The sequence below is a fragment of the Trachypithecus francoisi genome, unplaced genomic scaffold (assembly GCF_009764315.1).
Source record: "Trachypithecus francoisi isolate TF-2019V2 unplaced genomic scaffold, Tfra_2.0 Lachesis_group5, whole genome shotgun sequence".
Taxonomy (NCBI): domain Eukaryota; kingdom Metazoa; phylum Chordata; class Mammalia; order Primates; family Cercopithecidae; genus Trachypithecus; species Trachypithecus francoisi.
This window is the reverse complement of record NW_022681470.1, coordinates 127,367,968-127,382,349: the sequence shown is the minus strand read 5'-3', so window position 1 is coordinate 127,382,349 and position 14,382 is coordinate 127,367,968. Positions and strand designations below refer to the sequence as shown.

At 40.5% G+C, this 14,382-nt stretch overlaps 1 non-coding gene across 1 annotated transcript; it reads left to right on the top strand.

Annotated features, from left to right (window-relative positions):
* Positions 1-1,375: 1,375 nt before the first annotated feature.
* Positions 1,376-1,479, top strand: LOC117077089. Its single transcript, XR_004434673.1, has one exon. It is a non-coding gene; the product is annotated as a small nucleolar RNA U13 (small nucleolar RNA).
* The last annotated feature ends 12,903 nt before the right edge of the window (positions 1,480-14,382 follow it).

The window sequence follows — 14,382 nt, the reverse complement described above, 5'->3', positions numbered from 1 at the left end:
CTCATGAGGCTTATAAAATGCCATTGCATGTTTGGGCTACAATGTTCTCATTACTCTGAAAGCAGTTCAAGAATTTGGAGCTGAGCAAGATCTAGATTTTTACTGAATTTTTTTTTTTTTTTTTTTTTAGATATCTTGATCCAAGGCTAAAAACCTGGTGTCTTCTGAAAAAAGAATGAATGTCAATTAATTTTTTACAAACCAAACTTGAGGGGAATTTAATTAATAGCCAGTGTGACTGAGTTCATAGATGCATAATCTTGTAAATCAATAAAGAGCTCACTAAAATTTGCTGAGTGAGAGATAGAAACAAAGTGCTTAGAAGAGTACCTGACCCAATGAATTCTCAATACAGGTAGCTATGTTATTAAGATCAGCATTTCTTGTAGTGTACACCATGTCATGGGATAACAGAAAAATCACAGGCTTAGAAGCCAGGCCAGCCTAGGTTCACATCCTGACCAATCCAAATTACTTAATCTTCCTTGGATAGTTTTACCATGGGCAAAATGGAAATATTCTGGATTCTTTGGAATAACACTTGCAAAACTTGTCTTAATTTTCATTTCCCCTATTTCTGCCATTACTCTCATTAGGAAGTCTTGTAAGAAGTTGTTTACATACAGGCAGACTTACAGATCTAGTCTTTGCCTTTCAAGTATAGAACTCAAGGTGGCTAGCTTCCCAATTGGGTTTCAGAGAAAGTGGATTAGGAAATTTCCCAGACATTTTTCATTTGGGGGAGGAATGATGTTTTGAGCTCTTTGTCTTTGAATAAGTATATAATGTCATCTGGAAAAAAAAAGAAAGAAAGAAAGAAAGAAAGAGTTGTCACTTTACATGCCATAACCAAATTTGTGTGATGCTTAATAAGAAAGCCTGACTGGTTGAACAGATGAAATCACTTTCAAATGATATGTTACATAATTTTTTTATTTTTATTTTTTGAGATGGAGTCTCACTTTGTCCGCCAGACTGGAGTGCAGTGGTGCGATCTCCTCTCACTGCAAGCTCCGCCTCCCAGATTCACGCTATTCTGCCTCAGCCCCCCAGTAGCTGGGACTACAGGCGCCTGGCACCACGTCCGGCTAATTTTTTTTGCATTTTTAGTAGAGACAGGGTTTCACCATGTTAGCCAGGATGGTCTTGATCTCCTGACCTCGTGATCCACCCACCTCGGCCTCCCAAAGTGCTGGGATTACAGGCGTGAGCCACCGTGCCCAGCCAGGTTATATAATTTTTTAAGCAAATTATTCTCAGTCTAAAAGATACATACGCATTAGTGAATACTTCTTTCTGCTTAGCAGAAAAAAAACTTGTTGACTTTTTGACAGAGGTACAGATCTCTAAAGTTATATTAAAGGTACTTTTTGAAGACCTTTTATAGTTCATAAGCATGATGATTGGGGTTTCAGGCTCATGTGTAAAATGTGCCTCCCTCAAACCTTGTTACAACATCAGCACATTGCCCATGTGACATGAGGAAAAAAGAATACACTTTGTATATATATATATAGTTGCGTGTATTTAGATTAGCATAATAACTTCAAACATGGTTAGTCTTTTAAAACTTGCTTCTTTGAAGATATGTTCATGAAAACTTGAGCATTTCCATAAGATAAATTCAAAGAGGTGAAGTAGCTGAGTCAAAGGACTATCAGGATTTCAGTAGGCAGACATTGGAAAACTAACCTCAGAAAAGTGACACTAATTTACACACCAACCAGATGTAACTGTGCCCTGAATCCCAAGGATTTTGCCAACTCACTCAATCTGCTTTTCAGTTATACTCAACCCAGTGAGATGACTATTAGATGACTTAGATGCTCTCCTTATCTGATCAACTAATAAAGCATAATATCCATTCTGTCAAATGAAGGCTGAATAAGTTTAAAAGTGCCATTTTTTCCCATCTGCTCCCAGATTTTCTTTTCTTTTCTTTTTTTTTTTTTTGAGATAGAGTTTCACTCTTGTTGCCTAGGCTGGAGTTCAATGGCTCAATCTCAGCTCACCGCAACCTCCACCTTGCAAGTTCAAATGATTCTCCTGCCTCAGCCTCCTCGGTAGCTGGCATTACAGGCATGTGCCACCACGCCTGGCTAATTTTGTATTTTTAGTAGAGACAGGGTTTCCCCATGTTGGTCAGGCTGGTCTCAAACTCCCGACCTCAGATGATCCGCCTGCCTTGGCCTCCCAAAGTATTGGGATTACAGGCGTGAGCCACCCGCACCTGGCCTGCTCCCAGATTCTTTCTTCTCTAGTCTGAACCCATGGTCCACGTTTTGTCACCCAGAACCCTTGGTTCCTCAAACTCTATGAATTTTGCTGTCTCTACCCTAAAAAATTCCAGTTCCAGGAATGTTCCAGCCCTCCACTCTCCTGCCTTCCTGTTCACTGCTGAAAAACATCCAACAATTCCGTGCCTTGCCACCATCCTGACTTTGAGCTGCAGCTGGCCCTGAGCACCAGGGCCCACCAGAGTCACTTTTTGGTCGTTGTCTCACCTAACCTTCTTCCATGCCTGGGACTGCTGGCCTCTCTTCCCTGGGTTCCAAGGCTATTTTGATTTGCTTTCCCAAGTCCTCCATACATTTGTAGAGCATTCTAAGTGACCCAGTTCCTTGTAGTTGGACTATAAACACCAACGTATATGCTTAAATTTCTGAGGGAAAAACTTAGAGCATAATGGAGAAGAGTACAGACTGAAGCACAGTTGCCTGGGTCCTGGCTCAGCCCTGCCTGCCACTTCTGCACTGGGCTAGGCAATCCCACTGCCCCATGTGTCTTCGTCTGTGAAAAAAGAATCCTATGTGTATCTGTGTGGTTTAAATGACCTACTGAGAAAAATGCTTAGAATTAGCTTGTATGTAATAAACACTAGAAAATGGCATTTATTATTGTGATTCCTAATCAGGAGCCCTAGATCATGGGACAGCGAAAGAAGTACAGATATAGAAATCAGACTGGGTTCAAACCTGATTGAACAATTGGGCATGATTTGGGCATATTATTTGGGCAACTTAGCTCGGCTTGTTGGACTATGTGTTGAATGGGGCTAATACTATTTTAGATACCAGAGTTATTATACAAAGGAAATAAGAAAAATGGAATGAAGCACGTTGCACAATGTCCAGCATAGAGCAAGTAGGAAGTGACTGATTTTTAGTTGCCATTATTTTTAGACCTTGTGATTACTGATACTAGATTGTAGATCAAAGATAACATACGGGGCTCTGTTTTGAAATGTAAATTGGAATTTAGCTCTACTAGTACATAGAACTGCAGTGGCAGTGTAGCCTTTTTCACCAGCACCTAAGAATTCCTACAACTAGAAAAATTACCATACAGAAAAAAAACTGAATAAAATGGCTACAGTCAATAAAGTAAAAAACACACATACACATACGTGCACATGATGAGCTGAAGGCAGGCCACTGTCAAATAAGGCTCCTGAATTTCAGAAGTCTAGTTCAGCCCCTTGTGAGCACTCAGACCAATATACTTAACTGTTGAGTCAGAAGTTCAAAAGAATTTTAACTTTATACAACACATCCTTTACTTGACTTTGCTTCATGGCAGAATTTATAGTCTGTTCTTTTAGGACTATGCCAATATACATCAGATAAATTTGTTTTGCTGGTTTTTTTTAGAGACAGAGTCTTGCTTTGTCACCAGGCTGGAGTACAGTGGCGTGATGTCGGCTTACTGCAACCTCCACCTCCCAGGTTCAAGTGATTCTCCTGCCTCAGTCTTCCAAGTAGCTGGGACTACAGGCACACACCACCATGTCCGGCTAATTTTCTGTATGTTAGTAGAAATGGGGTTTCACCATGTTGATCAGGCTGGTCTCGAACTCCCGACCTCAGGTGATCCACCCACCTCAGCCTCCCAAAGTGCTGGGATTACAGGCACGAGCCACCATCCTAGCCGGTTATTCTTATACTTGTATTCGTAACATTTGATTAACACATTGTCAACCCATATTTGTACACAACTGTTGGGATATTTTTAAGTCATTATGATGCCTTTAGTATATACACAGCAAAGTGGCCATTTTCTAAGTTACACATCTTCCTAAGATATCATGAGATGCTCTGACTCAAGTGGTTCAGTGAGAAAGTCATCTTCTGGTTTAAGGACATCCCCTTCTGTTCACAAACTGCTAAGAGTTTTGTTTGCTTTATTGTGTTTAAATCATGAATGGGCATTAAACTTTATCAAATACTTTTTGTTTTTGCTCCCCAGCTATAGGACCAGCTTCTGGATGTGATGGCCCCTCTTTCAATCAGTACTGCTCAACAGAACTTCCTGCCATGATGGAAATGTTCTATAGCTGCACTGTCAAATATGGAAGCCACCAGCCACATGTGGCTATGGAGCACTTGGAGTATCGCTAGTGCAACGGAGGAACTAAACTTTCAATTGTATATAATGTTAACTCATTTAATGTAAATAGTCACCTGTGGCTTCTGGCAGCTGTACTGGACACTCAGATCTAGACCAGCAGCAGAAGACATATATTAGGTGAAGTTCACAGTAGTTTTGTATTAAAGTCTCCTAAAAGAAAATCATGGACACAGCTCTTCTGATTATTCATTGTATTATTTTGCAAATGGGGAATGACAACATTTTCAGAATAATATAAGTCATACTATTTTAGCTTTAATTTAAAATTGGCTTCTAATCCTGGCCTTTTTATACAGGGAAATTCTGCTGTCAGTCTTGGGAAAAAATGGTATTTAACCAAATCTGACTTTTCCAAATAAATCTGATAATAGAACTCTCTGAGAGCACTCACTCACTAACTGCCAGCTTCTGATAGTATTATGTTCTATGCTCTGCAAGGACAGGGAGTGTTTTTTAATTGCTATTTTGTGTCTATTTTCTGGTATCGTGATGGGACACAGTAAGTTGTCATTAAATGTTTGTTGAATTAAGTTATAAATAAAAGTATTCAGTGCAACCCATAACTTTATGTAAGACACAAAAATCTTTGAATATAACAACCCAATAGTAATATTACATTTATGTTTCTAATAAAACAGGAGACTGGAAGCCAAGAACAACAGCCCAGTGATCCTGGCAGGGAGTTGAGGTCACAGGATGTAAGCTATTTCAGCAAAGGACACTTGTGTGTCAAAGCATGTTTGAATGCAGCCCAGCTGGGAATGAGGTTTTTTTTTACTTCCTTTCCCCAAAAAGACTTTTTTTTTCACAGTATGCTTAAAGGTGGTTTCTATGGTCTGAATGTTTCTCTCCAAAATTCATATGTTGAAAGTTAATCACCAATGTGATAGTATTAAGAGGTGGGGCCTTTAGAAGGTGATTAGGTCATGAGGGCATCATCATCCCCACGAATGAGATTAATGCCCTCATAGAAGAGGCTTCACGGCCGGGCGTGGTGGCTCAAGCCTGTAATTCCAGCACTTTGGGAGGCCGAGATGGACGGATCACAAGGTCAGGAGATCCAGACCATCCTGGCTAACACGGTGAAACCCCGTCTCTACTAAAAAATACAAAAAACTAGCCGGGTGAGGCTGATGGGCGCCTATAGTCCCAGCTACTTGGGAGGCTGAGGCAGGAGAATGGCGGGAACCCGGGAGGCGGAGCTTGCAGTGAGCTGAGATCCGGCCACCGCACTCCAGCCTGGGCGACAGAGCGAGACTCCGCCTCAAAAAAAAAAAAAAAAAAAAAAAGAAGAGGCTTCACACAGCAATCAGCCCCTTTTGTCCTTCTGCCTTGGACCATGTGAGGACATAGCATTCACCCTTCTGCCATGTGAGGACACAACAGCAAGGTGCCTTCTTGGAAGCAGAGAACAAGCCCTTCCGGAACACCCAATCTGCTGGTGCCTTGATCTTGGATTTCTCAGCCTCCAGAACTGTCATACATAAATTTCTGTTGTCTATAAGTTATCCAGGCCATGGTATTTTGTTATAGCAGCAAGAACAGACTAAGACAGTGGTCACGTGGTTTTTGCTTTGAGGTGGATGACCTGAGGTCAGGAGTTTCAGACCAGCCTGGCCAACATGGTGAAACCCTGTTTCTACTAAAAATACAAAAATTAGCCGAATATGGTGGCGCATGCCTGTAACCCTACTCGGGAGGCTAAGGCATGAGAATCGCTTGAACCGGGGAGGCAGAGGTTGCATTGAGCTGAGATCACACTACTGCACTCCAGCCTGAGCGACAGAGTGAGACTTTGTCTCAAAATAATAATAATAATAATAATAATAAAGTTAAAAATAAAGAATGTCAAAGTAAAAAGTAACTTACAACAAAGAGAGATAGTTCGGGTGCTACCTTCTCTTACTAGCTGTATGGCAAGTCTTTGAACCCACTAAAAGAGAGTTCAAAACACCTACTCTGACTTTTTGAGGATCATGAGACAGACTACATCAAAGTGCCTCAAAGCACATTTGTAAAGTACTTAACAAGAATAAGTAAGACTTGGTTGAATGTATATATCAACTTGGGAGAGAACTGCCATCTTTATAATACTGAATCTTTCAATCCACAAAAATGATATATTCTTCTGTTTGGTTATTTAATTTATGCCAAAAATATTTTGTGTATTTCAGATGTACATCTCTATACATCTGTCCTTAGATTTCCTAAGTATTTGATGTTTTGATGTTATTTTAAATAATATCATTTCATAAATTCCATTTCCTGTTTGGTGTTAATATATAAGTGACTTGTGAATACTGAATTTTAAGCAGTTTTTTTTTCTGAATTCATCTCTAATTCGAATTCTAATAGGTTATAAATGCTTTTTAATTTTCCCTGTAATAATTACATCATTTGCAAACAATGACTATTTTATATCTTCTTTTCCAATCTTTATGCCTTTCATTTCTTTTTCTTGCCTTATTTTATGGCTAGAATCTCTAGTACAATGTTGAATAGAGGTTGTAACTGCAGATATTCTTGTGTGATTCCCAATCTCAAGGCCAAACCTTTAAATGTTTTACCACTAAATAGTCTGCAGAAGAGTGTATGTCTATCAGTTTAGGGAAGTCATAGCTTACAGTTTGCTAAGAGTATTTTTTAAAATCATATGTACCTGTTGAATTTTATAAAATCTTTTTTAAAATTTGCATTTATTTATTGAGATAGCTATGCTTTTCTCCCTTTAAGAAAATTAATGTGGTAAATTATGTTGATTGATTTTTCAAATGTTAAACTACTTTTGCACACACAAAGAAGTAATCTCACTTGGTAGTAATATACATACAATTAATTCTTTTAATATACTGAGAGTTGCTTTTCTGTATATTGTGATGTCTTCGTCAGGTTTTGGCATCAAGGTGAGGATGAACTTACAGAGTTTGGAAGTATTCTCTTTTTTTTATTTTCTAGAAGAACTTGCATAAGATTGGGGTAATGTCTTCCTTAAATGTTTGAAAGGATTCCCTGGTGAGGCTTTACATTTTGCTTGTGGAAATGTCTTAAACAACTAATTCGATTTCCACTAGTAGATGGGGACTCTCCAGATTTTTTGTCAGTTTATTTTGTCCTTAATTTTGTTCTTATTCAGATTCTCAAATTGTGTTAAGTTGTTCATTATATCATCATATCTTTCAATGTTTGTAGTCTCTAGTAATATTTTTTTCATTCCTGATGTTATTTTTCCTCTTCTTTTATTGATTAGTTTTACTGGCGGTTTATCAATTTTCTTAACCTTTTCAAAGAATCAGTCCTTAGCTTTATTATTTTTCTTTAATTTTGTTTGGTTTTACTGGTTTCCGGGTTTCACCATGTTGGCCAGGCTGGTCTCTTATTTCTTCTTTTCCAATCTTTATGCCTCAGGTGATCCACCCATCTCGGCCTCCCAAAGTGTTGGGATTATAGGCATGAGCCACCGGGCCCAGCCTCTCTTCTTGCTTCTTAATTAAGATAAAGTTTAATTGATTTTAACCTTTCAACCTTCCAAGACATGTAGTGAAGGCTAAGAATCTCTCTCCAGGCATTGCTTTAGCTGCAGCCAATTTTTAATATGGCACATCTTCGCTACTGGTCAGTTTGAAATATTTTCTAGTGTTTGTTATTTCTTCTTTGATCCACAGATCATTTAGAAGTGTGTTGTGTTTAATCTCCAGGCAGTTGAGGATTTTCTAGTTATCTTTTGTTATTGATTTCTAGTATAATTTCCCTAAGGTCAGAGAGCATATTTTGAATAATTTCAACCCTCTGAAATGTTTTGAAGCCTTCTGTATGGCCTGCTTACTGTCAACTTTGGTAAAATTTAAATATGAGCTGAAATGAAATACGAATTTTGTCACGGTTGACAGTGTTCTCTGTGTGTTAGTTAGGTTAAGTTTGTTAACTGTGGTCTTGATTTTTATCTTTTTTTTTTTGTTTAATTTTTATTTTTTTCTGTTCAGAGGTGTGTTAAAGTAACCCTTATGATTGTGGATTTGTCCATTTTTCCTTTTAGCTGTCTATTTTTGCCTTATATATTTTGAAATGATCTTATTTTGAATTTTGAAATCTTCTTTGTTGATTGACTTCTTTATCATTATGGAATATCTCTCTTTATCTCCAGTAATCCTCTTTGACTTAAAATCTGTGTTATCTGACATTAGTATGGCTATACCAGTTTTTTCACTGGTTGCAAGTTGTGTCCTTTTCCATCCTTGCACTTCCTGTGCACCTTTATTTAAGGCGTGTCTCTTCGGGACAGGATGTAGATAGATTTTGTTTTTTTCCTAGTGCAACAACAGTAGGTTAATATTCAGAATGTTTGGTCAATTTTCATTTAATGTGATTACTAATTTAAGCAGGTTTATATCTAACATCCTACTATTTACTTTCTATTTAACCCACTGTTTCATTTACCTTTTTTCTTCAATCTTGCCTTTCTTTGAATTACCCCAGTATTCTATTTTCCCCTCTTTTAACTTATTTTTGATGTTACAAAACACATCTTGGTATTTTTAATACAAATTATTGCTTTTACCACTTTCTTGACAGTGCTAGAACTTCATAACACTTTAACTCCAGCTTTTTGCCTTTTCCATTATGGCTGTCATGTATTTTAGTTTTGCATAAATTTTACACTTCTCAGTATTAGTATTGTTTTGTAACAGTTGATGTTCATTATATTTACCTTTTCTAGAGCTCTTCATCCTTTTCTTTCTTTCTGTTTTTTGCCCAGGCTGAAGTGCACTGGCATGATCTTGGTTCACCACAACCTCCGCCTCCCAGGTTCAAGCGATTCTCCTGCCTCAGCCTCCCAAGTAGCTGAGATTACAGGCATGCAGCACAATGCCTGGCTAATTTTGCATTCATCCTTTTCTTCATTTCTGTATTTCCATCTGGGATTATTTTCCTTCTATCTAATGACCTCCCATCAGAATTTCAATTAGTGTAAGGCTGCTGGTAACTAATTCTCCTTTCTGTCTGAAAACATCTATATTTCACCTTAATTTCTGAAGGATATTTTTACTTTAGATAGAATTATTTTCCCCCCCAGCACTCTAGAGAGGTCTCCTAGGTAATGGGGTTTAAATGCTTCCTTGCTGACATTCATAACAGTGACATAACAAAAATACTGCAATTGCTTAATGCAGTGATTTTAGATTTCAGCACCTAGAAACATCTCTTTCATTTTAAATTCAAAGGCATAGACTCAGGCTCAGAACTTGAAAGGACTGTACAGACCATCTATCTCAGTTTCCTACCTAATAATAATCATGGTAGATGGTTACTTAGATTTTGACTCAACGCTTCCCAGTTTTGAGGGAATTCACCACATCAGAAGATAGTGTATTTAAAAACAGTCCTAATCATAAATGGCTTCCTTCTAGAACACTAAGATGAAAACTGCCAGCCTTAACCTCCTTCTGTCCAAAGGAGCAAGGAAGCCAGGAATCCTTGCTTTCACTTAAGCCGTTTGTCCTCAGGTTTCCACAGGAAGCATCCCTTTCTCTATCCTTCCCAACTCCACATTCACAGTGAGTCACTAATCCCTGTCAATTGTGTTTCTAAAAATAAACTGGAATTTAGGTCATCATCCCCACAGAGGGTGGCTTAATGGAGGGCCTATTTCTCACCTGGATTGCTGACCCTTTTCCTGATTATAAGTAGAAGCTAAGTGATCTCCTTCAAGCTCTATTCCACATGCCTATGTCTTCAACAGCTCTCCATCACAGCACTGTTTTCTAAACTGTTCTTCTGGGACAGAGGGTGGAGGGGTGGACTTGTTAATTCTGTCATCTGCTGTGTTGTTCTCTCATTAACAAAACTGAACCTACAAAACTCACTGCAACCCAGAACAACTTCAGCAATTTTAGACACAAAGGTTTTAATTAAATGAATAAACTTTTATACATACACACTAAAAATGACATTGGAGTTGGGATGTGATAACCCTAAACTTCAATTTCCTTGCAACTAGAATGAAAAAATACAATCTGAAAGTATATGATTTATAGCAGCTCTGGCCTAAAAATGAAGATGAAGGAATTTAGAAATGATATGGAATTTATAATAAAGACACCTGAGTTGAAGCCTTATCACTCTTCGTTAGGTATATAACCTGTAGTAAGTTATTTAACCTCTTTGAAGTCTATTTGCTTGTCTGAAAAAGGCAGTTAAGAATACCTGCTGTATTAGGGTTCTCTAGAGGGACAGAACTAATAGGATATTAGGGGAGTTCATTAAATATTAACTTGCACAATCACAAGGTCCCACAATAGGATGTCTGCAAGCTGAGGAGCAAGGAGAGCCAGTCTGAGTCCCAAAACTGAAGAACTTGGAGTCTGATGTTCGAGGGCAGGAAGCATCCAGCACAGGTCAAAGATGTAGGCTGGGAGGCTAGGCCAGTCTCTCCTTTTCACATTTTTCTGCCAGCTATATATTTGCTGGCAGCTGATTAGATGGTGTCCACTCAGACTAAGGGTGGGTCTGCCTTCCCCAGCCCACTGACTCAAATGTTAATCTCCTTTGGCAACACCCTCACAGACACTCCCAGGATCAATACTTGGTGTCCTTCAATCCCATCAAGTTGACACTCAGTATTAAAAGTCTGCTGCTTGTCAACTTGAACCCATACACAACTCCTGAGATCATACATAATCTTCAAATAAAGACAATAACAAGGTCATAATTACACCTAACATAATACAACTATCCTTCCTTCAACCGGAAATGCACCAGTCCCCAACCCAAATACTATTACATAAAGTTAACAATGCTTAAATGCTGACATGAAGTCAATAAATCTTATGTCACATGATAAAGGAAAAGGTGTTTTTCTTCTTTTCTTCTTTTTTTTTTTTTTGAGACGGAATCTCACTCTGTCGCCCAGCTGGAGTGCAGTGGTGCGATCTCGGCTCACTGCAAGCTCCGCCTCCCGGGTTTACGCCATTCCCCTGCCTCAGCCTCCCAAGTGGCTGGGACTACAGGAGCTGGCCACCACACCTGGCTAATTTTTTTGTATTTTTAGGAAAGACAGGGTTTTGCCGTGTTAGCCAGGATGGTCTCCATCTCCTGACCTAGTGATCTGCCCGCCTCAGCCTCCCAAAGTGCTGGGATCACAGGCGTGAGCTACCGCGCCTGGCCAAAATAAAGATATTTTCTTAGTGCAAGTGTATACATTCACAAACATGTTTTTAGCAAAAGAAGGAGGAAATACTCATGACAATTACAGCCCCCTTTCTTTAGCTGGTCACGTGGTCATAGCCGATGACTATCTTTTTCTACTATCCATTCTGTATTCCCTTTGCCTTCAGCAAGAACCTCAGCAGGTCGTGGTTTTTTTCCTGGTGGAGTGACCCAAACCTTCATTCCTGAGGGGTCTGAGCCATTTGTAGTCCTGCCTGGATTGGGCTGTTGTAGTTTCCTACTGACCTTAATCACAGAGCATGGTAATACTAATGGATGCCCTAATGATCTGTGTTCCACGCATACTCTTACCTCCGTTGTGGAGTAGTAGACTGATTTCATCTTGATAGTCTGGGTAATCACCCCAGCCAACACTGTAACTCCTTTCTTAGCCTGTGGACTTAAAGGTAGGAGGAACCCAAAGTGTCCAGGTGGCAATCTTAACTTCCAGTTTAATGGAGTTGTTGTTGTGTCTCCTGGTGGCAGCATTCCTTCCTTTGGAACTAAGGCCTCTAGGCCAGCAGAATGCAATGTCACAGGAAGAGGAAGCAAGAATTTTGCTAGGGGATCACTAGGGGTGATGGTGAGTGGTGCCACTTCCACTTCTGCCCCTTGATTCCTGGACCTGTGAATCCTGGCTATGGGAGAAACAATACCATATATTGGATGCTGATTCAGAGCATACACCGCCTTCTGGAGACCTTTGCCCCAGCCCTGCAAAGTATTGTCACCTAGTTGGCATTGTAATTGTGACTTCAAAAGGCCATTCCACCCCTCTATCAACCCAGCTGCTTCAGGATAATGGGGAACATGGTAAGACCAGCGAATTCCATGAGGCTGAGCCCACTGCCACACTTCTTTAGCTGTGAAGTGAGTGTCTTGGTCAGAGGCAATGCTGTGTGGAATACCATGGTGGTGGGTAAGGCATTCTATGAGTTCATAGATAGTTGTCTTGGCAGAGTACTGCATGTAGAATAGGCAAATCCATATCTGGAGTACGTGTCTATTCCTGTGAGGACAAACCTCTTCCCTTTCCATGATGGAAGAGATCCAATAAATCAACCTGCCACCGGCTAGCTTGCTGATCACCCCAAGGAATGGGGCTGATCATCGAGGGCTCAGTGTTGGTCTCTGCTGCTGGCAAATTGGGCACTCAGTAGTGGCCACAGCCAGGTCAGCCTTGGTGAGTGGAAGTCCATGTTGCTGAGCCCAGGCGTAATCTCCATCCCTGTCCCCATGGCCACTTTGTTCATGGGTCCATTGGGCGATGAGAGGGTTGGACACTGAGTGGTATCCACAGAATGGGTCATTCTATCCGCTTGATTATTAAAATCCACCTTTGCTGAGGTCACCCGCTGGTGAGCACTCACATGGGATACAAATATCTTCATGGTTTTTGGCCACTCAGAGAGGTCCATCCACATTCCTCTTCCTCAAATTTGTCACCAATTTTCCAATCATGCTTCTTCTACTTTTTTCCAATCATGCTTTTTCCACCGACTCAAATGTTAATCTCTTTTGAGATTAACTTCTTCCAAGTCCCTGATCATCCAGCCAAACCATTGGTTACAGCCTATTAATCAGTATATAATCACACATTTGGCCATTTTTCCTTCCATGCAAAGTGCACAACCAGGTGTACTGCTGGAAGTTCTGCCCACTGGGAAGATTTCCCTTCACTGCTGTCCTTCAGGGATGTCCTAGAAAGGGGCTGTAGTGCTGCAGCTGTCCACTTTTGGGAGGTGCCTGCATATTGTGCAGAACCATCTGTGAATCAGACCCTAGTCTTCTCTTCCTCTGTCAACTCACCATAGGGAACTCCCCATGAGGCCATCAGTGCAGGCTGGAGTACAGCAGGCAGGGTGGCAGCAGTAGAGACCATGGGCATTTGAGCCACTTCTTCATGTATCTTACTTGTGCCTTCAGCACCTGCTCGAGCCTGATCATGGATATACCACCTCCATTAGATGATGGAATGCTGCTGTGCACGACCCACTTCAGGGGTTGAGGGGTCAGAAAGCTCCCAGTTCATGATACGCAGTTCAGGTTGCATGGTGACTTGACGACCCATAGTCAAACATTCAGTTTCCACCAAAGCCCAATAACAGGCCAAGAGTTGTCTCTCAAATGGAGTGTAGTTATCTTCAGAAGATGGCAGGGCCTTGCTCCAAAATCCTAGAGGCCTCTGCTGTGATTCACCTATGGGGGCCTGCCAAAGGCTCCAAGACGCATCCCTATCTGCCACTGACACCTCAAGCACCACTGGATCTGCTGGGTTATATGGCTCAAGTGGGAGAGCAGCTTCCACAGCAGCCTGGACCTGTTGCAGAGCCTTCTTCTCTTCTGGATCCCACTAAAAACTGGCAGCATTTCGGGTCACTCAATAAATGGGCCAGAGTAATACACTCAAATGAGGAATGTGCTGCCTCTAAAATCCAAATAGGCCCACTAGGCATTGCGCCTTTTTCTTGGTTGTAGGAGGGGCCAAATGCAGCAACTTATCCTTCATCTTAGAAGTAATATCTCAACAGGCCCCATACCACTGGACCCCTAGAAATTTTACTGAGATAGAAGTTCCCTTAATTTTAGTCAGATTTATTTCCCATTCTCTGGCACACAAATGTCCTACCAATAAATCCAGTGTGTTTGCTACTTCTTGCTCACTGGATCCAATCAGCATAATGTCATCAATGTAATGGGCCAGTGTGGTATCTTGCGGAAGCGAAAAGCAATCAAGCTCTCTCTGAATAAGATTCTCACACAAAGCTGGAG